Source organism: Pantherophis guttatus, chromosome 2 (genome assembly GCF_059756535.1).
Source record: "Pantherophis guttatus breed Tessera chromosome 2, ASM5975653v1, whole genome shotgun sequence".
NCBI lineage: Eukaryota > Metazoa > Chordata > Lepidosauria > Squamata > Colubridae > Pantherophis > Pantherophis guttatus.
Genome location: NC_142064.1, coordinates 150,910,260 through 150,933,426, shown reverse-complemented (window position 1 = coordinate 150,933,426; position 23,167 = coordinate 150,910,260). Strand labels below are relative to the sequence as shown.

The 23,167-nt window shown below is 38.6% G+C and overlaps 1 protein-coding gene across 3 annotated transcripts in view; it reads right to left on the bottom strand.

Moving 5' to 3' along the window:
* KCNJ16 (potassium inwardly rectifying channel subfamily J member 16) overlaps positions 1-20,866 on the bottom strand; it is a 46,495-nt gene extending 25,629 nt beyond the window's left edge. The window contains exons 1-2 of one of the 3 annotated variants that reach the window (XM_034412710.3): positions 20,770-20,866; positions 18,424-18,577 (exon numbers count right to left, since the gene is read on the bottom strand). The gene's annotated coding sequence lies outside the window, so the exon portion shown is untranslated. Of the gene's footprint in view, positions 1-245; positions 492-18,301; positions 18,400-18,423; positions 18,578-20,769 lie in introns of those variants that run through there. The other 2 variants (XM_034412713.3, XM_034412712.3) reach the window with 2 other exon arrangements.
* Between the last annotated feature and the right edge of the window lie 2,301 nt (positions 20,867-23,167).

Sequence of the window (23,167 nt, the reverse complement as noted above, 5' to 3'; positions counted from 1 at the left end):
GGGGAAGGATACTGCAAAATCCCCATTCCCTCCCCACTCCAGGGGGAAGGATATTGCAAAACCTCCATTCCCATTCCACTCTGGGGCCAGCCAGAGGTGGTATTTTCCGGTTCTCCGAACTACTCAAGATTTCTGCTACCGGTTTTCCAGAACCTGTCAGAACCTGCTGAATAGCACCCCTGCTTTAGAGATAGGAGAATTGGTATGTGGGTTATATAGTAGTTTGGAGTGCCAAATGGATTTACCTGAATGGAACATCACTGGAAGACTTTAAACATGAAGGACGGCAGAAACTCCAAGTGGTTTACTCACATGGATGGATGAAGCACAATATTACAAGAGTTTGTGGCTCTTGCATCTTTTAGCATAACAGGGTAGCTGTCATGTTTACTGTAGTTTGACTCAGCGCAGGAAGCACAGATAACATAAAACAATTTGGAAGGAAGCCAGTAATGCTATAAGAAGGGATAAACAAGCTGGGAGCAGTGACGTCACACCGTATCCTGAGGAAAGGAGAAACAAGGAATCTTCACTCCCAGGCAAATGGTAAATGGATGAAGTTATCTTGCAACACATTGTTAGCAAACATTCCTGAAGAACTCTGCCATCTCTCTCCTTCATTGCAGACCAATCTGAGAGCTTGAAGCACAAATGTCAACAAGTGAAATCCAACCATACCATGATATTGCTGCTAATCTGGACCCAATTACCGTCACTGAATTTCTCCACGCTTTTCAAAACAGAAATTTGTTTCTCTTTGTTCTTACCCACCTAACACCATTCTGAGGACATTGTTCTCCATACATGCCCTGAACTGTTTATGAAGACTTCAGTAACCTCAAAGCCTACTTCCCATTCAAGAACATAACAAAGAAACACAAAACACGCTGGACCATTGTCTGCCTCAGTTTTTTTGCTTAATAATGGGCAGAGAAGGGATGAAGCATTATTGCATGGAGATCTTGTTGTCTTCCAAGAAGTCAATGCATTCTTTGAGGACACATAAATTGTGATAAGTACAATAGCCTCATTTTAAAGCAAGGCTTTATATATCCGTGATATTTCTGATCAGAAATGCACAGATAAACTCAGCTTTCAGATTGACATACCACGTTTCTTAAATTGTGCTGTTGCTGACGGAGAGCATTTTTCTATGATACTTGAGCATTAATCAGTGTTGTGACTATCTAAATACTTCATGGTAGTGGCAAATGTTTTCTAGGAAGTGGGAGGGGAGGGGAGGAAAGGAGAGGAACTGTTTCATAGTTCATCCTCATTTGTCTGTAATAATGCCATAAACAGATTCCTGGTAAACTTTCCTGTGTTGCATGGCCTCCAGATGTTGTCTTTGTCACAATCTCATCCATAACTGAGGCAGCTTAATGTCATATTTAGCTGCTTCAGTTTTAAACTATAGTGTTTTCTCCTATCCTGATACAATTTTGCTTTTGATATGCTTTTGCAAACTTCATCATTGATGGTATGGTCTCCTTATGAAGATAGGTTTAATACTTTTTTTGGAAGAAGGGTAGACCTAATTTTAAAACATCCTGTGCACCCAAGGTTCATTTAAACCAAGAAAAGGAGGTATGTCCTGCTTCTAAATTTATTGGGTGTATTGCAGATTTTCCACTATTCTGCCAAAAAGGGTTTCACGTAGCTATAAAGTTTACTTGTTTTTATTATTTTGGTGGAAGAAGGATGCCAGTTTATCTACTTCTTTGAAGCTTCCACAGGTTACGTCTAGGTACTTCTGGCAACAGGAAGACCTGGACTTTCTTCTGGCATTGTTGTCCTCATGCAGCACTTGTTAATATGAATAGTGATTGATTGGTTGATTATTTATTCCCTCCTGTACCATCTTAGGCCCTTCCCCTTTGCTACCTACCTGTCAGCTGGGTTACTTTTAATGCTCTTTGGGTTTAATGCTCTTTCAGAAGAGCGCTACGCCGTTCTTCAGAAACAGCCCAACTCACAGGTGCCACGTACAGAGCGCTTGCACCTTCTTAGCTACAAACACCCACTTACTCTAGCCCTAATTGGTTCGAAACACATTAAAACCAATCTTTGGCCAGAGGCAAAATAATGCTCAGATATCAATAGAAAACATCAACATCCAAAATTGTGGACTGATCTAGCTGATTCTGCTTGTAATTATTACTTTCATTATAGTAGAATGCCTAAATTCCCAAAACTATCCCTCACCCCTACCTCACAAGCTTGCAGTGAGACTGATTTCTAGTAAACTGTAGAAACTGGCCCTCAAATCACATCAAAATCTGTTACCTAAGCAGGGACATGTTTGTTATTCATAATGGATTTAGTGACCTGATTTTAAACCATCCTCAAACCCAATCATTGATGATAAATAATTTCAGGGGACATTTTATTTAATATTCAATAATGTTTGCCATCACTATTGAAACTGCATTACTCCAGTCAGAGGAGTTGTTTAAAATGACAAGTCATTACCATGGTGAGAATACTTTTTGCAGTAATTTAAAATATTTTGGAATGAATGTTCCACCGGTAAATCTGCAATCCATACATTGCTTAAAAAGTTTGATTCCACCACTGATTATTACTTTTGCAATCACACAACTTTCCTAAATAAATAGAAAATGAAAGATAGATAGATAGATAGATAGATAGATAGATAGATGATAGATAGATAGATAGATAGATAGATAGATAGATAGATAGATAGATAGATTATAGATGATGATAGATAGATAGATAGATAGATAGATGATAGATAGATAGATAGATAGATAGATAGATAGATAGATAGATAGATAGATAGATAGATGATAGATAGATAGAGATAGACAGACAGACAGACAAACTGCATTCCATACGTTGCTTAAAAAGTTTGATTCCACCACTGATTATTACTTTTGCAATCACACAACTTTCCTAAATAAATAGGAAATGAAAGATAGATATATGGATAAAAATGAAGAAAGAACAAGTGTCCATATCCTCTCACAGAACAGAGAAGGAATTGTGTACCTTGCCATATTAAGATGCCCTGGTGGCGCAGCAGACTAAAGCACTGTTATTAACATCAGCTGCCTGCAATTACTGCAAGTTCAAATCTCACCAGGCTCAAGGTTGACTCAGCTTTCCATCCTTTCTAAGGTAGGTAAAATGAGGACCCGGATTGTGGGGGCAATAAGCTGACTTTGTATAAATATACAAAAGTATGACAGCTATTGCTTAACGCATTGTAAGCCGCCCTGAGTCTCCGGAGAAGGGCGGCATATAAATCAAATCAAATTTAAAAAAAAAGATTCCTAAACTCTAAAACAAATAAACTGGATTTGTTTTCATCCATTTTACTGTACTTTACAACTTATCAGGAAATAGTGAATGGACAATTAGGTCACTAATTTTCTGAAGAACTAGACAAATTTATTTTTTTAAAAAAGCAGAAATATAACCTTGGCTTGCACTGCAGAGGAAAACAGCAGAATGAGATTGCAGGGTTGCCCAAAAGTGAAAAGAATTGAAGTTATTTACCTGTTCTTGCCTACATACTTGCACGCACATTGCATAAATTATGAGATGACTGAACACATCATTCTTTTAACTGCTGAAAAGGAACTGTTGAGTTTTTGAAATGAAGATATAATCAGGAAACTACTTTAGACTAGCTTAGGTTCTATAGATTCTGTAATGGATTAAAAAAAAAAAATTCAATATAAGATAAAATTATGCATAGGGCAACAGCTACTGTGTTTCCCTGAAAATAAGACCGGGTCATATTAATTTTTGTTCCAAAAGATGCATTAGGGCTTATTTTCTGGTTAGGTCTTATTTTGGGGGAAATACAGTACTAAATGCATCCATCTGGCTGACAATCTTAACTGGGGCTTATTTTGGGGGTAGGGGGTAGGGCTTATATTATAAGCATCCTGAAAAATCATGCTAGGACTTATTTTCCAGTTGGGTCTTATTTTCTGGGAAACAGGATACATATAGTTACTTCAGACTAAAATGTCTAATGTATGGAACTGGCGACTGATAATTGTCCCTCCTTCAAGTTTTTGTCTTATCCATTATGTTAATTCATGACATATTGCTAGGCCATTAAGCATATTGAAGTACATGCTAAAGCTTTCATGAGCTGACAGATTTAAAACTGCAGGCAGCATTGTGGAGTACTGCAGAAATAAGTTCTCTAATTTTCCATTTCTGCAGCCTAAATGTCTGCACAGTCAAATAAAGCATAATTAAACCTCAAAATAGCCAACCCCTATATATATATATATATATTGCATCACAGAACAATGGGAATCTTTAAATTGCGAACTGTGTACAAACAGATCTGGCTAGAAATAAGTTATGTTCAAGGAATTTTGGATAGTTAAGTTTAGTGCAAATCAAAAGACTTAAGACTGGAAAAAGTTCTACATTCAGAGAACAGAATGTTAAGTCAGGACAGGGCTTTTTTAAAAAAAAGATATATTTTTTTTTCCATTCATACTGTCAGGTTGCTCTGCTGGAAGGCAGATCCAACATAGAACTAAGGAGAAATTTCCTCACTATGAGAATAATTGATCAATGGAATAATTTGCCTCCTGGAGTTCTGGGTATTCTGCCACTGGAAGTTTTCAAAAATAAACTGGACAACTATATGAGTGGGATGTTATAAGGTCTCTTGCCTTGAGCAGGGGGTTGGGCTAGAAAACGTCCAAAGTCCCTTCCAATCCTATGATTTTATGTTATAGCTTCTAGGAAGTACAGGCTACCATATTCTGGAGGACAGGAATGGATGCAATATCTGCATGAGTTTTTCTGCTCTTCTATGAAAGCAGTGATTTCCAGATGATGTTCACCCCAACTTGGGCAGAATTTTTTTTAAAGATAGAGTCCTGCCAGCATCAGCCTGCAGTAGGAACTGCTCAAAGTTAGTGTGGATATGCCCTACGGACCTTCTTTTCAAATGATAAAATTACAGTCAAATGAAAGTTTTTGTTTGCTAAGGTAACTATGTTAACATCTATGCAACCGAAGTAACTACATATAATATTATAATATTGGAAGCATTTCAGTTATAGGAAGAAAAAAGCACGATCTCTGATAAATGAAGCTGAATGTAGCAAGACGATACTGTTTCTTTCATAGGAGAGAGCTTGTCTGTTTTTCCTATAATTTGCAATAAAACACATTAGGTCTTGCTGATTTTAAATAGAAAAAGCAAATGCCCAGTGCTAGGAAATACTCCCAAATAATTCATGCTAAAAATTACTATTCCAGACTAGAAGCTGAATATGCTTCACATGCTGTCCTCATTTATACCTAGGTTTAAATTCATGATGAAGAATAATCCTAATTCTATATTGAGGGTATCCTTTCTTTGTAAATGACATCAAGACCTGCACAATGTACAAGACTGAGGCCACCCAAGTGACTGATCTATGTCTCCTTAAGGCTCTATGCACTCTTAAAACTATTAACTGTTGAAGAAGAGTTCTTTTCTGATGTCTTTACCCATTTTTCTCACACCTGCAAAAATTTGACCATAAAATCTGTTTTCAATTTAATTTTCCCTCACTAAAGGTTGGAAAAGAACAATTTCAGAATAGGCAAATGTCTTTTTTCTTCTGAGTGATGGTCAATGATAGAAAAGGGCTTCACGAAAACTGGAGCATCCATGGAATAATGGCAAAGAAGGCCTGTTCTGGATCTTTCCACTGTCAGCTTTCCCAGGAAGACCAAATAGGAAACACGACCAGATGAGCTGATTCTATTTTAAGGAAACATTAACAGAATCTTGCAGGTCTGAAAGTACAATTCTTCCACCGTCTGTTTTACAGTCTGAGAAGTCAGGGAGGGCCTCTCCTGAGTCTCTTTCTTCATTCATTATACAATTGTGGGCCATGTCCTCTCTTACCAAACTAGACAGCCTGTCTTCACCATATTTCTCAAGTCTTTTTCACCATTATAACTTCACAGAGAAAGTATGCTAGCCAAAATCTTTTCAATAGAAGAGAAGTTTTCAATGGGGAGATTTGAAAAATCTGAATGATCTCTGGATACTTTCCTGGAATTTTAAATTTAGTTACCTTTTTTTAAAACCTCAATCCTATAAACAATTTCCTGGAATCAAAGCCCATGAATGTGATGAGAACTAATTGCAGAATTATCAGAGATACAATATCCAGGCTGCCAAAATCCAGGCAACTGCCAGGTGGCATCAAAGAGATAAGAAGTGCTAAATTTTTGTCATCATCTCCTGGTTTACCGATTTTTTGCAATCCATATGTCTCTTATTTGTTATACCACAGTTCTACAATGGTCTTACACTCATTCAAGTGATGATATGATTGCAATTTTAATGAATTACTTGTAGTTTCTTCCTATTAATTGGAAAACAGGTTCTTAAAAATCTTATTAATATTTATAATAAAATAATTGCAAATAGCAACTGCTAAATATTGCCCCTTTTATGTACATTGGAAAAAAAGATTGGTTGAATTATCAACTAGATATATGAATCCCAGGTAAATTATCAATAATTTTTATTTTTTGAATTTTACAAATAATCTTCAATTTATGACTGTTCATTTAACAATAGTCCAATCCAAAGTTACAATGGGCTCAAAAAAAAGTAACTTATGGCCCATCCTTGAAGTTACAACCATTGCACCATTCTTGCAGTCACATGGTCACAATTCAGGTATTTATCAACTGGCTCACATTTATAACAGCTGAAATGTCTTGTGGCCATATGATTATGATTTGAAATTTCCCAATTGGCTTCTGACAAGCAAAGTCAATTGGCAAAGCTGGACTCACTTAATCATCTCATGATTCACTTAACAGCTGTGGTAAAAATGATTGTAAAATTGGGTCCTGTTGTGTGATGACTCGCTAAATGTCCAGCAATTGAAATTCTGGCCCCAATTGTGGTAATAAATCAAGGACTATCCTGTACTTCAGATCTTGAGTTACAAGTTTTTCAAAAGTAGCAGATTAAGGGAAAATGTTCATTTTCGGGAAACATTATGTTTCTAACATCTTCAGACTTTCCCATCTCTTTCTTCTTCCCTCCAGAGAAACCAGAATAAGATGTTTGCATAGCTCTTCATAAACTTTACCATAAAACTACCCAGATGAACATGTTGTCCATATAATTGCCAGTAAAACAGATTCACAAGAAATGTATAAGTAAGTAATCTAGATTCAATAAATTCTGAAGTGACAGGTAATAGGCAAAAGGGCATGTAAGCAGTTGAGAAATAGAAAAAAAAATTATCTCTTCAAGTTAAGAGTAGAAGATCAGGCTGAAGAAGACATGGACCTCTGAAAATTCCCTCTTCTTCAGCAGTTTATAAAATCATGGGTTGATGTTGCTCAGTTAGATACCCTCCTCTCTGCTTGATGAAGACTTTAACTATGTGACAAACCAGCTTAGAAGACTTTATCCTAATATGGTTTCTAAATCACATAGCAAACAAAAATAATTAGGTTGCAAAAGTCATGTACAAATATTCCATACATTTGTTCCTTTTGACTTTACAGTTGTGCTTGGTCACATGACCATTTTATGAGTTGCAACATATGTTGGTCCAGAACTCTGATTTTGACTGTACAGGTAGTCCTCAATTTACAACCATTTGTTTAGTGATCGTTTGAAGTTATAACAGTACTGAAAAAAAATGTGATTTATGACTGGATTTCATATTTACAACTGTTGCAGCTTCCCCATGGTTATCAAAATTTGGACCCTTGGCCACTGGCTCTTACCTATGACAATTTCAGTGTCCCAAGGTCATGTCATCACCTTTTGCAAATTTCTGAGAAGCAAAGTCAATGGGGAAGCCAGATTTCCATAACAACTGTGTTACTAACTTAAGAACTGTTGTGATTCACTTAACAATTATGGCAAGAAGGATAAAATGGGGTAAAGTTCACTTAACAACTGTCTTGCTTAGCAGCAGAATTTTGGGGCTCAATTGTGGTTGTTAAGTCGAGGATGATTCACTTAACAACTGTGGCAAAATAAGATCATAAAATGGGGCAACTGTCTTGCTTAGTAACAGCAATTTTGGACTCGGTTGTGGTCTAAGTTAAGGACCACTTGTAATGGTTTAATAAAATTTAACAATGTGACCCAGGCTTAAGCTATACTGCTCGAAGAACTCAATGGATGTATGTCATTGTTAGCAAATAATACAGAGTTTGCAGAGCTACTTATAGAACTACTCTTGCATTATAAATGTAAGGACTTCTTTTTCATTTTGACTGTGACATGTTTCTGTTATATTCCAAGTGTCCCCAAAATTGCATTTAAATTATATCCATTTTCTCCAAGTAATATTAGAAATATACAGTCAAATTGCGTTTTTAAATCAAGAATTGGTCAAACAAAAACCTTGCCCATTGAAAACTAATATATCAGTGGAAAATGGCTTTTGATATGGAGGGATATTGACATCCTCAGACAATTTTTACAAATGTTCCCAAAAGGTCATAGCTGGTGAAGTATGTCTTTTATTGAAGAAATGGGAATTTGGACCTTATTAAATTTAATCTCTCCTATAAATGCAGTTGCATTACATAATAAAACAATGCAAAGAAAAGAACTGAATAATTCTTCAAAATCAGCTTGGCATAGAACCATCTGTATCTTCTTCTGGAGTTATAATACAGATTCAGTTTATTTCAACAAATAAATGAGAACTGGATTACTCCAGGCCCAACAAAGAGTTTGGGGGACATTGGTTTGTTTTTTTTAAAGCCCTGACAACTCTTTTAAAAATAGGCGCTATCCTTTCAGCACCACAACAGCACATCACAGATTAAGATAAACAGAATGCAGACTCATGCATAATAATATAGATCTAAGGCTTTGTGTAGAACATGGTAAAACAGGTTTTTCACCTTTTGAAAAGAATAGTATGTAAAATGCTGCACAATGAGTCTCAAAAACTTGGGCAATGTTAATTTTTAAATAAACTTCTGCAGATGTACCTTGATAAACACTTTACACAGTTGAGGGTTCAAATAAATGAATGAGTGGTGGTGTTAATTTTCCAAAGCTTGAAGCTGTGTTTTGCAATAATCCTAGTAAATCCTAGGAGTGGAGAAGAGAGGAAGGAGAGAGAGAGGAACAGAAGAAAGGGAAAAGGAGAGGAAGAAAGGGAGGGGAAATAAGAGTAGGAGAGAAGGTTAAAAAAGGAGAAAGAAGGGTGGAGTGGGGGAAAGGAAGGGGAAGGAGAGGAGGAAAGAGGAAAGGAGAAGAGGATAGAAGAAGGGAAGGAAAGAAAAGAGAGGAGAAGGAGAAGGATTGTTGTAAAATAAGGGAGATGGAATGGTAGAAGAGCAACCCCGAATATACTCAAATTTTTTAGGATGAAGAATGAACTAATATGAAAGTTAAAAGAGAATATGTATGATTAACAATGGATAAGAAACTACATTTAAGACATGTTTATGAGAAATAAAAATTATTTTAAAAAAATTTAAAAAAAGAATAGTATGTAAAATGCTGCACAGTGAGTCTCAAAAACTCTGGCAATGTTAATTTTTAAATAAAATTTTTTTGCAGATGTCCCTTGATAAACAGCAGCATCAGTAACAATAATAAGGCTATTATGCATGATATGAAGAAAACTGCCTTTCTACAGGGTTTTGTACATGCACGTAGGGCATCAAAGCACCAAAATCTGTCATTTTTTCCTGCATGATTCAATATTCAAACTGACTTTACCAATCAGTCAGAAGTTGAACAGTAAGGCTGAAAAGCTTTGAGCTCCTTTAAATTAAATTCAACTGCCACTTTTGTGAGGATTTTTTTTTTGTCAGCCATACATAAGTTTTTTCTCATTGCCCTATTTCAAGATATGTTTTTTTTAATTTTTGCTAGTCTAGCTAACTTTTGTATATATCCTAGTGGTGTGTAATCTGAGAACTAAACTGTTCACTGTTTGACATCAAGCAAGGTGGGCAAAGTACTGTGGGATAGCTGAGCAATGAAACTACAATAAATGGAAATGGAGAACACATTTTCTAATTCCCCTACTACAGTCCATATTTGTGTCACATAAAAAAATCAGCACCGCTATTTACTGAATATATTTCCCTGTAAGGGATAGTCTAGTATATTACAACACGCATGAGTCAGACAGAGCAATAATTTAGTACCAAATTGATGCCCTCACCTCACCCCACTCTATCCCTATCATCAATTGGTGATTCCTCAACCAAATCTGGCTTTCATCTCTGGAATACCATCATCACTTACCTGTATTTCCAAACCATGCACCAAGAGATGACATGGGACAATTTGATCCAGTCATAGGAAGAGAAAACTGAGATGAATTAACAGCTAAGCTACCATAAAGGGTAAAAATAAAAATAAAAATAAAAAAATAAAATAAAAAGCATAAAAGTGGGATGTGGTGGCTCAGTGGCTAAGACGGTGAGCTTGTCGATCGAAAGGTCGGCAGTTCAGCAGTTCGAATCCCTAGTGCCGTGTAACAGGGTGAGCTCCCGTTACTTGTCCCAGGTTCTGCCAACCTAGCAGTTCGAAAGCACATAAAAAATGCAAGTAGAAAAATAGGGACCACCTTTGGTGGGAAGGTAACAGCGTTCCGTGTCCCTTTGGCATTTAGTCATGCTGGCCACATGACCACGGAAATGTCTTCGGACAGTGCTGGCTCTTCGGCTTTGAAACAGAGATGAGCACCGCCCCCTAGAGTTGGGAACGACTAGCACATATGTGCGAGGGGAACCTTTACTTTTACCATAAAAGGGACTGACCAAAGAGGAGGAAAGTGAAAATACCAGCAATGTTGATATCTATCTGTCTGCTCAATCGTACCCAAGGATTGCAAGATATAACTTTAGATGCATATATACAGAATTACAGAGAAGACAAAGTAGAAGAAAGGGAAGAGTAGCAAAAAGAAATATTTTCCCATGGCCACTAAAAAAAATCCAACATTATATCAGGCAAGCTTCTCTGAAAAGGAATTCTGAAGATAAAGATTCTGCTTAGTTCCCAGGGTTTATTGGAAAGACCAGGCAAGGCCCCTGAAGCAATCAGTATTTGGGCCAGTTTACATAGATGCAGAATTCTTTCAGGATTCCATTTACCACATTGTTTATGCATTAAAGCCAGATTCAGAGAAGAGCATCAACTGTTCTAATTGCTTCAAACTCAGCAAGCTTTTCCCCCTATGATTGATTCTGCACTAGGTGAAGTTTCCAGTCTTCAAAAGCACTCCCACATGCATTGTTCAACATCCAAACAAGTTTCACCTATCGATGGAGAAGTTCTAATGGTGTATCTGCCACAGGTAGTAAAAGATGCTTTAGCCTGTCAAGGTGGTTAATGTCTCCACAGATCCTGCTCCAGGCAAGCTGTTACATCTCAAACTATAAATAGCCTCTGTAACTTTTAGATACAGTCTATTCTCTACTATTATTAATTATTCTCACTACTACGTTGCCCTCAGGCCCAGAATCTGTCCAAATATAGGCCTTTTGGATTTCTTACACGATCAAATAAAATGCAGCTGATAAAAACAGTGGGAGTAGCTGAGATGTTATTGGCCAATATGAAGCATCACCAGTTCAAAAGTACAAGCTCTACTAGCATGATTTGGTCTTCAGCTATAATTTTTAGGGAGATACACACAGAACAGGACAGTGCAGTACTGACCGACACAGGGCACTTAGATACTGTAGATCTAATCTGTCTTTCCTTTCCCTCTTCTATTTTTGACAGCCTTGTCACCAGATGCACTTGGAACATGTTCGACAAGTTTGTCTAAAAGGTATTTTAGAGCATGTGTGGAAAGATGGGAAATTATTATCAAAGAATGAATGAATAAGAAAAATGTGCAGCATCATATATGATGTCAGGAAGGAATTTTCTATCAATGGATATATGTCTCTGTGTGTATATGTGTGTGTGTGTGTGTGTGCCATTTTTACTTTTTTGAGTGGCCTGGGGTGTCTTCCCATTTTGCATGTATGTGTAGGTGAGGGATATACTTTTCATGGTGCACAAATTTTTTATAGGAAAAGGGTTGCTATAATTATAGGACAGCTTTTCATCAGCTGGACAAAACAATCTGTTTTGTCCAGATTATATGATCCTCCATGAAATCCTGAATATCACAATCAAGTTTGTGTTTGCTGAATTAACATGGCTGTGTGCATTCCAGACAGGCTTGTTTAAAGCACTGCTTCTGAACTGCATTAGAGGATCAAATTTTGACATATTGTATTATATCATACATTAATAGCATCTTTCAGATTGAAGATTTTGCCAGGTTATGGTCTTCCAAAGGGCAGTCACCTCATCTTATAGTCATCTTATTAAGATAGTTTCAAAAAGTAATACATGACTACCACTAAATTTAAAATGAAATGCAGGGGACTACCTTCAGTGTTTCAGAGTTATGAACTCTGTTTCTGAAATAAAGCATTTGTGTCTATTTTCTCAGTGTTGCTAAATGTGAGGAAGACATTTTGTGCTTTGCCTTATATGGCTTAATAGCTGATGAGATCATCTTACAAGCCATTTGTTAGATAAGGCTGCACCTGCTTGTCAAATCATCAGCATTCAAAAAGCTAAATATACCCAGGCAAAGAGGCTAACAGGGAGTCCCATTTCTGGGGGTCTTGATTAGCTCATTGTTCACACCAGTCTTCCCCAATCTTGGCAACCTTCTGATTCTAATTCTGGAAGATTTAGTTTGACACATTACAAAGATTTCCAAGTTAAGGTCTCACTAAGACATCCCTAACAGATGGGATCTCATTTTTGTGGATAGTATGATTTGGGGGATTTTAAAAAAACAGGAGGATATGTTTGAAAGGTTTGCAAAAACATCTAATGGATATCAAATGCAGATTATTTTAAAAGTCACCATATTAGTCTGTTCCAATGGAAATCTGCATTTGCTTACAGAGTTGTGGGTTCAAATAAATGAATGAGTGGTGGGGTTAATTTTCCAAAGCTTGAAGCCATGTTTTGCAATAATCCATTTAGTAAAATCCCTTTATAAATATAGTTACTATTCACTGTCTGGGACAAAACGTTATTTAAAAGGAATAATTAGAAAAGAGACAAAGAGACACTACCTTCTTTTCCTATTATTTGACAAAATTGTGTTTCTTTGGGGACCAGAATGTATTGAAGTGAAGACTTGAGTGATTCCTGCTTCTTTAGAAAAAACAAAAGCAAACAAACCCCAAAGTCGATTCTCTCTCTGGTGTTGTGAAATCAGTAGATTCAATTCTGGTGTAACTGAAGCATCTGGATAACCAGTGGTGGGGAGAGTCTTTTGTGCTAGAATAGCTCTCTCCAATCTGGCGCCATCCAGATGTCTTGGACTCGGCGCTCAGAATTCCCAGCCACTTTGGCTGCTGTGGCTGAGAATCTGGACAAAGTAATCCAATGCAGCTGCAGGGCAAAAGGTTGAGGAAGGCTAGGCTAGACACAACCTTGGCCTCCTCCAGCAAGTCGGTGCTCAGAACCCCGATGTGACTGCTACTATGCTTGCCTTAAAAGCAGCTAGGCCCTGCACAGAGCATAAGAGCAATGTGAGCTCAGTTTGCATCCCCGTATAGAAACTGCAATCTGACACAGGCCTCCTTTATCCATGCAGCTAGGTGAAGTCCTACGATCTTGAGGCAATTAAGTGGTTGGCATCGTTCCAAGCTGATGGGGAAAAAGTGCCGGGTACCTCTCTTATTGCTCTTCCACAGACTGAAACTTCCTGTGCTGCTTTTTTTACTTTTTACTACAAAGTTTGGGGTTCTTTTGACTGTAAACAGTCCTAAACTAAACCCATAATCATTTCACCTGTAGTCCAAATTGCTTCTGCAATTTTAGTAGCTATACAAGCGATCACATTTCTCATCCAGTGGTGGGTTGCCCCTGGTTCAGACTGGTTTACAAGAACCAGTAGTAAAACTGGTGGGAGGCTCTGCCCACTGACCCAGACATCATCAAAGTAGATCTGCGCATGCGCAGAAGAGCATGGGCGCTAGCAAAGCACACACGCACAGACACAATGCAAACCGGTAGTAAAGGTAAGTAGAACCCACCCCTGTTCTCATCTGGAGGAGAGCATGACCCATTCAAGATAGATGCTGCGAAATGAAGTAAGCCAAGATTTTCGAGGGGGGTTCTCTTGAAGTATTTGGGGGTTTTCTAGGTGATTTAACTATGTACAGGTAGTCCTCGACTTACAACCATTCATTTAGTCATTGTACAAAGTTACAACTTTAACTTAAGACTATTTTTCACACTTATGGTGGTTGCAGCTTCTCCACGGTCATGTGATCAAAATTCAGAAGCTTGGCAACTGGCATGTATTTTTGCCTGTTGCAGTGTCCCAGGATCATGTGAACCCCTTTTGCAAATTTCTGACAAGCAAAATCAATGAGGAAGCCAGATTTACTTAACAACCGTGTTACTCCCTTGACAACTGCAGTGATTCCCTTAACAACTGTGACAAGAAAGGTCATAAAACTCACTTAACAATTGTCTTGCTTAGCAATGGAAATGTTGAGTTCAGTTGTGGTCATAAGTCGAGGATTACTTGTATATGAAACTTGCCTTAGGACCTACATAAGAAATTCTTTGTTTTTCTTTTTTTAAAAGAAGTATCAGGATTTAATGCTATTATTTCTAACCAAAAATGGTTGGGTGGGACATGGGGTCACAAAGTGGGTAACATGAGGTTTGAGGGTTTCAGGATATTGACTCCTGATTTAACTGTTGCCTTATTCTGTTACATGTACCCTGTTTCCCCCAAAATAAGACATCCCCTGATAATAAGCCCAATCGGGCTTTTGAGCGCATGGAAACAAGGCCAAGCACTTATTTCAGGGTTCAAAAAAATCTTATTTTGGGAGAAACACGGTATAAACCAGGTCACTGATAGGAGCCTGAGTGGCGTAGGAGGCTAATGCCTCCTACTAAGGCAGCATTTAACATCCAGCTGCCTGCAATTACTGCGAGTTCAATTCTCACCAGGCTCAAGGTCGACTCAGCCTTCCATCCTTTCTAAGGTGGGTAAAATGAGGACCCGGTTTGTGGGGGCAATAAGCTGACTTTGTATAAAATATACAAAAGTATGAAGGCTATTGCTTAACGCATTGTAAGCCGCCCTGAGTCTCCGGAGAAGGGCGGCATATAAAAATAAATTAAAAAAAAATAAAAAAATAAAAAAGGACAATATTAAAATTTAAAGGAAGAATTGGTGTAGCAAGATGAAGCACTTATATGGGTGACCCCTTACCAATACATACTACATCCCTGCTCGTACATTCTTTATGGATCGTGATATTAGTGCTACAGTTTCAATGTTGTTGATGATACTTCATCACCTCATGACCGACCATAAGGGACCATAAGTTAAGCATTTACTCTGTGCCTTTTTTTTTTATCCATCACTCTGCCTAATTTTTGTCTAAGTAAGGGATGGCTACTCTGAGGTCACTCCATTCTGCTTTTTTTCTTAGGCACACATGCATGGAGCATAGCCTTCCTCTACTCTTCTGGGTTGGCTGGATGCGGTTGGCTGAGTTCTAAGCTTTGCCTATTCCTAAAATGTATTTTCTTTAAGTAAACCTCCCTTCTGTCCCTGTTATAAAACCGGTTTTACTCAGCCTTGCTGAGATTGAGTTCCTGCTCTCAGAAATGCTCATAAGTACGCACCAAATGCTTCTGCCTCAGGCACGAAGAAAGCTGTGACCAGAAATCTGAGTAGAGAAGGAAAAAAGATTTAAAGGGGGGAGAGCAATGAAAATAATCCCTTCTCCATCATGCTTTGCTTCAGACTTGCTTCCCAAAGGAATGGACACCTGGATCTGCCCTATTTTGCAAAAATCATGTCTATCACCTGTCTCTGAGTTTTATTGCATCTTTTTAATTACCATGAAAATGAGCCATAGCCTACAAATACCTTCTCTTGCCTCCCCCAATAGTATTTAGGAGAGGACAAACAAGAGTGAATAATAATGAAGAATTTTATTCTTATATTCTTATTTGAAGAAGCAATGGCTTTTCAAACATCCCATAATTATGGTAGCCATGAGTTTAAGTAAGTGGGAAAATCTAACTCTTTTATTATACTTCGTCTCATTCTGACATGCACAGCAATTTAAGAATAAAAGCCATTTTGAAAGAGACAGCTGCTTAGAAATCTGTCTAGGAAGCTTGTCTAGCAATCCTTCCATCTCACTTAGAAGTCTTAATATTCCTAATTTGTTTGTTTTCAGATGGTCTCCTGAAAAAGCCTTCCTTGGAAATTTCTCAGAAATTTCAATCAGAAGGACCAGCAAGGGCAAGGAAATGTCCATTGACCGTAACCAGCTGTGTCCCATCTGTCAGGGTGGAAAAGGTGGGGGAAGATGTTATTCTGATGCACAAAAGCCGAATGCTGCATGGTGCACAAGGGATTACATCATCATTTACCACAAATGATGATGTAATCGGCAGCATGCCATGCCTAGCTCCTCCTCCACTGAAGTTGACCAGTTCAGCAATGTGCAACATGGTCTGTGGGTTCTGGCAATGAGGAAGCCCAACAAAGTAGGCTATAAGAACTGAGCATACACAGTGGAAAAAAACCCAAGAAGATTAAATATTATTCAGATGTTTTGAGACAGACTTCTTGGAATTCCTAGATAAGCAACTGTAACTACAGAAAGACTTCTATGGAAGGTAGGAAATCAAAAAAGTTAAGATAGGGTAGAATGTCTATGGCCATCCAAGTCATCCAAGTCATGGTTGCCCCAAAGGTGCCTTTTCAAAAGGCAACTGAACTTTCTTTGTTCCTTGAAGATGTTTCACTTCTCATCCAAGAAACTTCTTCAGCTTGATCCTTCTTTGGCTCAAGATACTTTAGGTAGATTCTGCCAATCTTTGTCTGACAATTCTCAGACACTGCTTTGTTATTGCTCTAATGAACTTTGCCTGGACATTCTGAACATGTTATGAAGGAGATCCCTGAAAATATATTTTAATCCAATAATGAGAAACCTGTGGGCTTTCTAGTTGCTGAACTACGACTCCCAGCAGATCCAACCAGCATGAAAAACTGATGAAAGCTTTAGATCAGCCTTCACTTGAAGACTGCGAGGTCTACACTTAAAAAGTGAAAAATGTTGTTCTCAATCATTGTTTGCCATTTGTGCTTGCAAAGTCACCCTATGACTAAGTCATATAACTGAATAGAATCTCTGAATGAAAGTAGAACATACTTATATACTTATATATATATACTTATATACTTCAAAGAATTACTCAAATAAAAATGCTACTACAGAAAGCATGTAGTAATATCATGTCAGAGCAAAGATACAACACAACAGCACTGTACACAAGGACACCATTCATGTAATAGATGAAGAATTCTCTGGCAATTCTTATCTACTGTAATTCCATATTAATTCTATTGTATTTCTAACCATTATTGCTACCAATGGAGTTTTCCTTTTGAGTTCTTAACCATCATTGAACTTTACCCTGACCTCTTTGTGAATATCTATCTTCTGGGACCATTTCTCCTCAGATAGCAATCCTCCAAATAAGCATAACCCTGGGAAGACTATCTTTCTTGAGTCTTTCCTGCAGGGACTGTATTTATTGTTCAACCCACAGCAACCTCCCAAAAAAGAATGAGAGTTCACGGGCAATGGAACATTTTTCGTCCTCAGAAAAATACCTATAGAGGAACACATATGGAAAATGTTAGGGTGCCATTAAGACCCCTCCCTCCTTCTCTCAAAACTCCTGTTTTAGCATCAAATCAAATTCAATACGATTGCTTCTCTTTTATTAGATTAGATTTCCTGTGCGCTCCTGATTATGAATCTTTTAAAACCCATGTGGATTTCATATTCCAATAGTTCTCAAATGAGGTAGTCTGAGAATATTGATTTCTAGAGGGGAAAACACATGCTTTACAATCAATCTTGGGTTTTTCAGGGCTACTCTCTTTCTTCCCCACTCACTTGGAACCTATAACTGCTTTTGTACATAGGGCCCAATTGGCTAAAAACACAGAGGCTAAGAAAGCTAAATAATTTACAACTTCGGGTTTTACTGTCAGGCAGCTGTGATTTCTCCCTCTGTATTTCTTTTTGGCTAAGCCATTTATCTTCTTCTTACTCCTGGGATAATGTTAACACTGTATTGATCCCCTGGTTGTGTCTGTTTTTGATACAGAATATCAGCAGGGGAAAAAAAAAAAAACCACTGGTCTTCCATCCAATTTATAAATGTAATAGTCTCAACAATATGGAATATAGAGCTACTTACTGTGTTTTCTTCACTCCTTCATGCCCGCAATCACAAAAGTGACCATAAAGAAAGGAGGGACTCAGTTAAGAATAAACCAATTCGAAAGCCACAACATTCACGAATCCCAGTTAAACATTTACCCCAATTTGGAGCAGCATTCTCGTTCCAGGAATCTGCTTAGGTCGTTGCTGGCATCTCAAGAATCAGGTGACAAGCAGTCCATTCGCTTGCTGCTATGCCCACCCCGTCAAAGGTGTGCTGAAACTTGCACAGAAGTCACGGGAGATATTCAGGCTAGGATTGCAACAACAGCAAGAAGGAGGAAGATTTTTTAAAAATCCATTCCGAATACAAATATTTGCAGACAAGGCTGGTTTGGTATTAGCTATTGAATGGTTGCTAAGAGACAAAGACATTTATTTAGAAAAAAAAAACCACCCAAACCCTATCTTTTTTGTCAGTCTTCTGTTCCTTTATTTACCCTAAGTTTGAGTGGAAATTTCCAGAGCAATAAGGGGCTATTAAGGAGAATTGTGCCTTGAATGGGACAGCTTATATACATCAGGGGGAATGGTTAGTAATAAGAGGGGTTTCTAAGCACCACACAATGCCTTTCAATCATCTGGTAGTTTTAAAGCATTCATTATAATGTATACTCCTGCTACAGGTAGTCCTTGACTTGCAACGGTTCATTTAGTGACCGTTCGAACTTACAATGGCATTGAAAAAAGTGACTTACAACTGCTTTTCACACTTACGACCATTGCTGCATCCCCATGGTCAGGTGATCAAAATTCAGACGCTTGGAACTGTCCTGTATTTATGCACTGTCCTAGGGTCACCTTTTCTGACCTTCTGACAAGCAAAGTCAATGGGGAAGCCAGATCCACTTAACAACCGTGTTACTAACTGAACAACTGCAATGATTCACTTAACAACTGTGGCCAAGAAAGGTCATAAAAGGAGGCAAAAATCACTTAACAATTGTCTTGCTTAGCAATGGAAATTTTCGGCTCAATTGTGGTCATACGTCGAAGTCTACCTGTAATACTGAAATGTTCCTTGTAATGTGTACTCCAGCTATTTCTCTACATAAATACAATTTAAGTAGAATGCAGAACTCTTTCGAACACACCAGCTAAAACTCTTCCACGCCAGCAAGGGGGTGGCGGTGCAAGCAACACCACCTTTCACTTAATTTTCTATCAGCAGCAGCCGATGAAGACACCACTAGATTTCATAAGAAGGACCAGCGTGAAATTAGGTGAGGTTGCAAATAGGTTTGCTTGGCCTTTGCCCTTCCTGTTTTATAGAAATGGCCAGAAGAAGACTGAACATGTATGGAAGTTATGAACAACAAGGTATTATTCCTTTGCAAATGAAAGGTTGTGATGAGGAAAGAAATTATCATTGGCCATTGAGTTCATTTGTCCGTTCAGTGTCTCCAAAGAAGTTGTGGAATCTCGGATGTCCATGAGATTTGGTAAAAAAAAAAAAAAAAAACCAAGTTATCAGCTCAGATGGAACAATCAAGGTGACACACAAAAATGATTGTATCATTGTAGTTACCACCTTTTTTTTTTAACCAATCCCTGCAGATACCCCCACCACTATTGACTCCGAGTGGCATTCTCCAACAGTGAGCTATGAAAGAGAGGAAGGGGTAATGGCCTGGATCCTCTCTGCCCATCCTCCTCCCCCAAAAAAGCCTGAGTTGAACCATTTAGAAATGCTTTTTTTTTCGGGGGGGCGGAGGGGGGTGGCAAATGAACTCTAATCCTTTCCATTTTATTCAACAAAATGAATAGAGGCAGGGAACTTTTCCATTCTTTGAATTCTTGCTTATTATTTTGTCTAGGTTGGCCCTTAATTACTATCAGGTTACTTTTCAAGCTGAGAGATTTCCATCCTGTCTACACCTTTTGTTTTCTCTAGGGCACTTCTAGGTTTTTTTTTTTTTTTTTTTTTTTTTTGAATATCCTTGCCACTGATGAAAACTCTGCAGAGCTTAGAAAATTTGCCTTTGTGCAGGTCGAAACTTGAGAGCATTTGAATCCCTCTGGGTAACAGAACTGGAGGCCGCGCTAGCGAAAAACCTATTCCCGCTTGTCCCTTAACAAAGACATATTATATTCTAGTCAAAGCCTACAACCATCAGATGTTTTTCTCTCTGTTGCAGCCGCTGTTTTGCCACTTAATCTGAAGCTTTGGGTTAACTTTCCAACATATGGAAGTTTATTCCCACCTCTCTGACATCCCCACCCCACCCCATTATACTTCCTGGTTTATATATATTTAGACCAGACAGGGCTCAACGCGAGTGCATGTCTGTTTAATATTTGGGACTCTTGAGGAATGCACTGGCCGTCATTGCTGGCCCTGCTGGAATGTGTGGCTGTGTCTCATGTGGGCAGCCTGAGTCAATACTTTCAACATTAAAACAAGTCATAATTAAAATATGCATGCTCTATAAAGGTTTTAATTACCATAAGGTGCCGGGTGCCTCTCCCTGGCAACATTGCGCCTGTAGGAAAGAAGAGGCTGCACCACTACAAAGGCAACGCCAGCAACGACGCACGCAAGATATAAAAAGAAAAGACGATTGTAATGGAGCAAGGAAAATGGGAGGAAAAATATCTCACAGATGAACGTCTTCGTTTTGCAAGCCGGAGCTTCCTGTATGCGAATACGAGACGCTGCTTGGAAATTAAAACAGTTGCTTTGGGGTCTAGCTGCCAATCTGAGTTACTACATCTTCACTTGAAGATTCCCCCCCCCCACCTCTTCTATTGTCTTTCCAGCTATGGTTACGAATGAGTCAGATCTCTCTCCTCCCCTTGAAAGCCTTCTTCAGGGCAAGCTGTTTAAGTCATAGTCATAGGTTTATTTGACAAGCATATATAAGATAACAGGTAAAAGTATAAACATAATTTGAATACATGAAAAGAGTAAGTAAAAAGGAATATATTAGGACAGGGACGGTAGGCACGCTGGTGCACTTATACACGTCCCTTACAGACCTCTTAGGAATGGGGTGAGGTCAACAGTAGACAGTTTAAGGTTAAAGTTTTGGGGGTTTGGGGAAGAAACTACAGAGTCAGGTAGTGCATTCCAGGCATTGACCACTCTGTTCATATTTTCTGCAATCGAGTTTGGAACGGTTTACCTTGAGTTTGTATCTATTATTTGCTCGTGTATTGTTGTGGTTGAAGCTGAAGTAGTCATTGACAGGAAGTACAATGTGGCAGATAATTTTATGTACTATGCTTAGGTCAGACTGAAGTTGGTGTAGTTCTAAGTTGTCTAAGCCCAAAATTTGAAGTCTGGTGGCATAAGGTATTTTATTGAGGTTAGAGGAATGGAGGACTCTTCTCGTAAAATATCTCTGGACTCTCTCGATTGTATTTATGTCCGATATGCAGTGCGGGTTCCAGACAGATGTATTCAAGAATTGGTCTAACAAATGTTTTGTATGCTCTAGTTAGTAGTACAACATTACCAGAGAAGAAGCTATGCAAGCTTAGGTTAACAACTCTTAATGCCTTTTTGGCAATGTTGTTACACTGGGCTCGGGCACTTAGATCTTTAGAATTAGCTTAGGAAACAGATCAGAAGGAAACTTGAAGTCCCTTGGTCCTGTGAGTGGCCATATCCTCAGATGGGAGAGTTCCTTAATGAGCTTTTCTTGAAATTTTTGTTTCTCTGAGTAACAGCTATATGGATCCGCTTTGAAAATTGAGAGCTATTGCCCTAAAACAAAGAATCTTAATCCTTCCCTCCCGTGCCATTTTCCAAGAACACATCTGCCCCTCAAGTTCTCTTAACCTGCTTTGTGATGAACAGACCCATCCTGTTTGGACTGAAATTTCAGTGAATACATGAGGGAGATTATAGTTCTGGGTAGTGGTGCGATTTGAATAATTTAACAACTTGTTCTCTGCCCTAATGACCAGCTGGGTGGGCGTGGCCATGGTGGGTGTGGCCAGAAGCTGTCACAGGCAACACTCAGCCTCCTGCACCACCCCCCTGGGAGCAAAAACAGGCTGCCGGGGGGGGGCTGCCGCCCCTCCGCCCTCCCCCCCCGTGCCCTGTTTTGGGCCTAGTAGGCCTCCCTGCACTTACCTGGGAGCCAAAATGGGCATGTGGGGACTCCTGGAAGGGGCGGGGCCAGCCAGCAATTTAACTACCAGTTCACCTGAACTGGTCTGAACCGGCTGAATCCCACCACTGGTTCTGGGTCTGCTATGACTGTTCAGGGTTGTTGTTTTTTCCTGTTCTTGTTCATTCAGGCTGGTCCCAATTCCTGGGGATCTCCATTGGGTTTTTTTTCCAGAGCTTTTGACCTGCAGAGCATTGTTTAGCATAACACTGTTCACAAAAGCTTTTGACGTGTTTTCTGAAAAGTGCAATGGCATCACCTGGATGGATTTATGCCTTTACTTCTGTATCACTCTATCACATTTTTATCTTGCTGTGTCAGCCTTATGGGGCAGAAAAGACCAAGAAATAGACTCAATGAAAGTCTGGAACTATTTTTATTTAGATTAGATACAGTACCAGAATGTTGTAATTGTGCTTCTACATCTCCCTCTATTATATGCATGTGAATTGGTGGGGGGTGTTTCTATTTAAGGTATTTTCATAAAAAAAACCCTCCTCTTTGATCTTAAACATTGTTTATCTAACTCATTGTCTTGACAATAGATCTTCCCTCTCCCATCAATCTTCTCTCTCTGATCTATACATCACACGTTACTCTTAGACGACATCAGCTATAAAAATATCTTAAGATATCCTAAAAGCAGTTATCAGCCAGTGTTGCTTTTACTGTCCATAAAACTGAGTTAAGGTCTCAATATTTCAGTTTCTGAAGACTGTAAATAG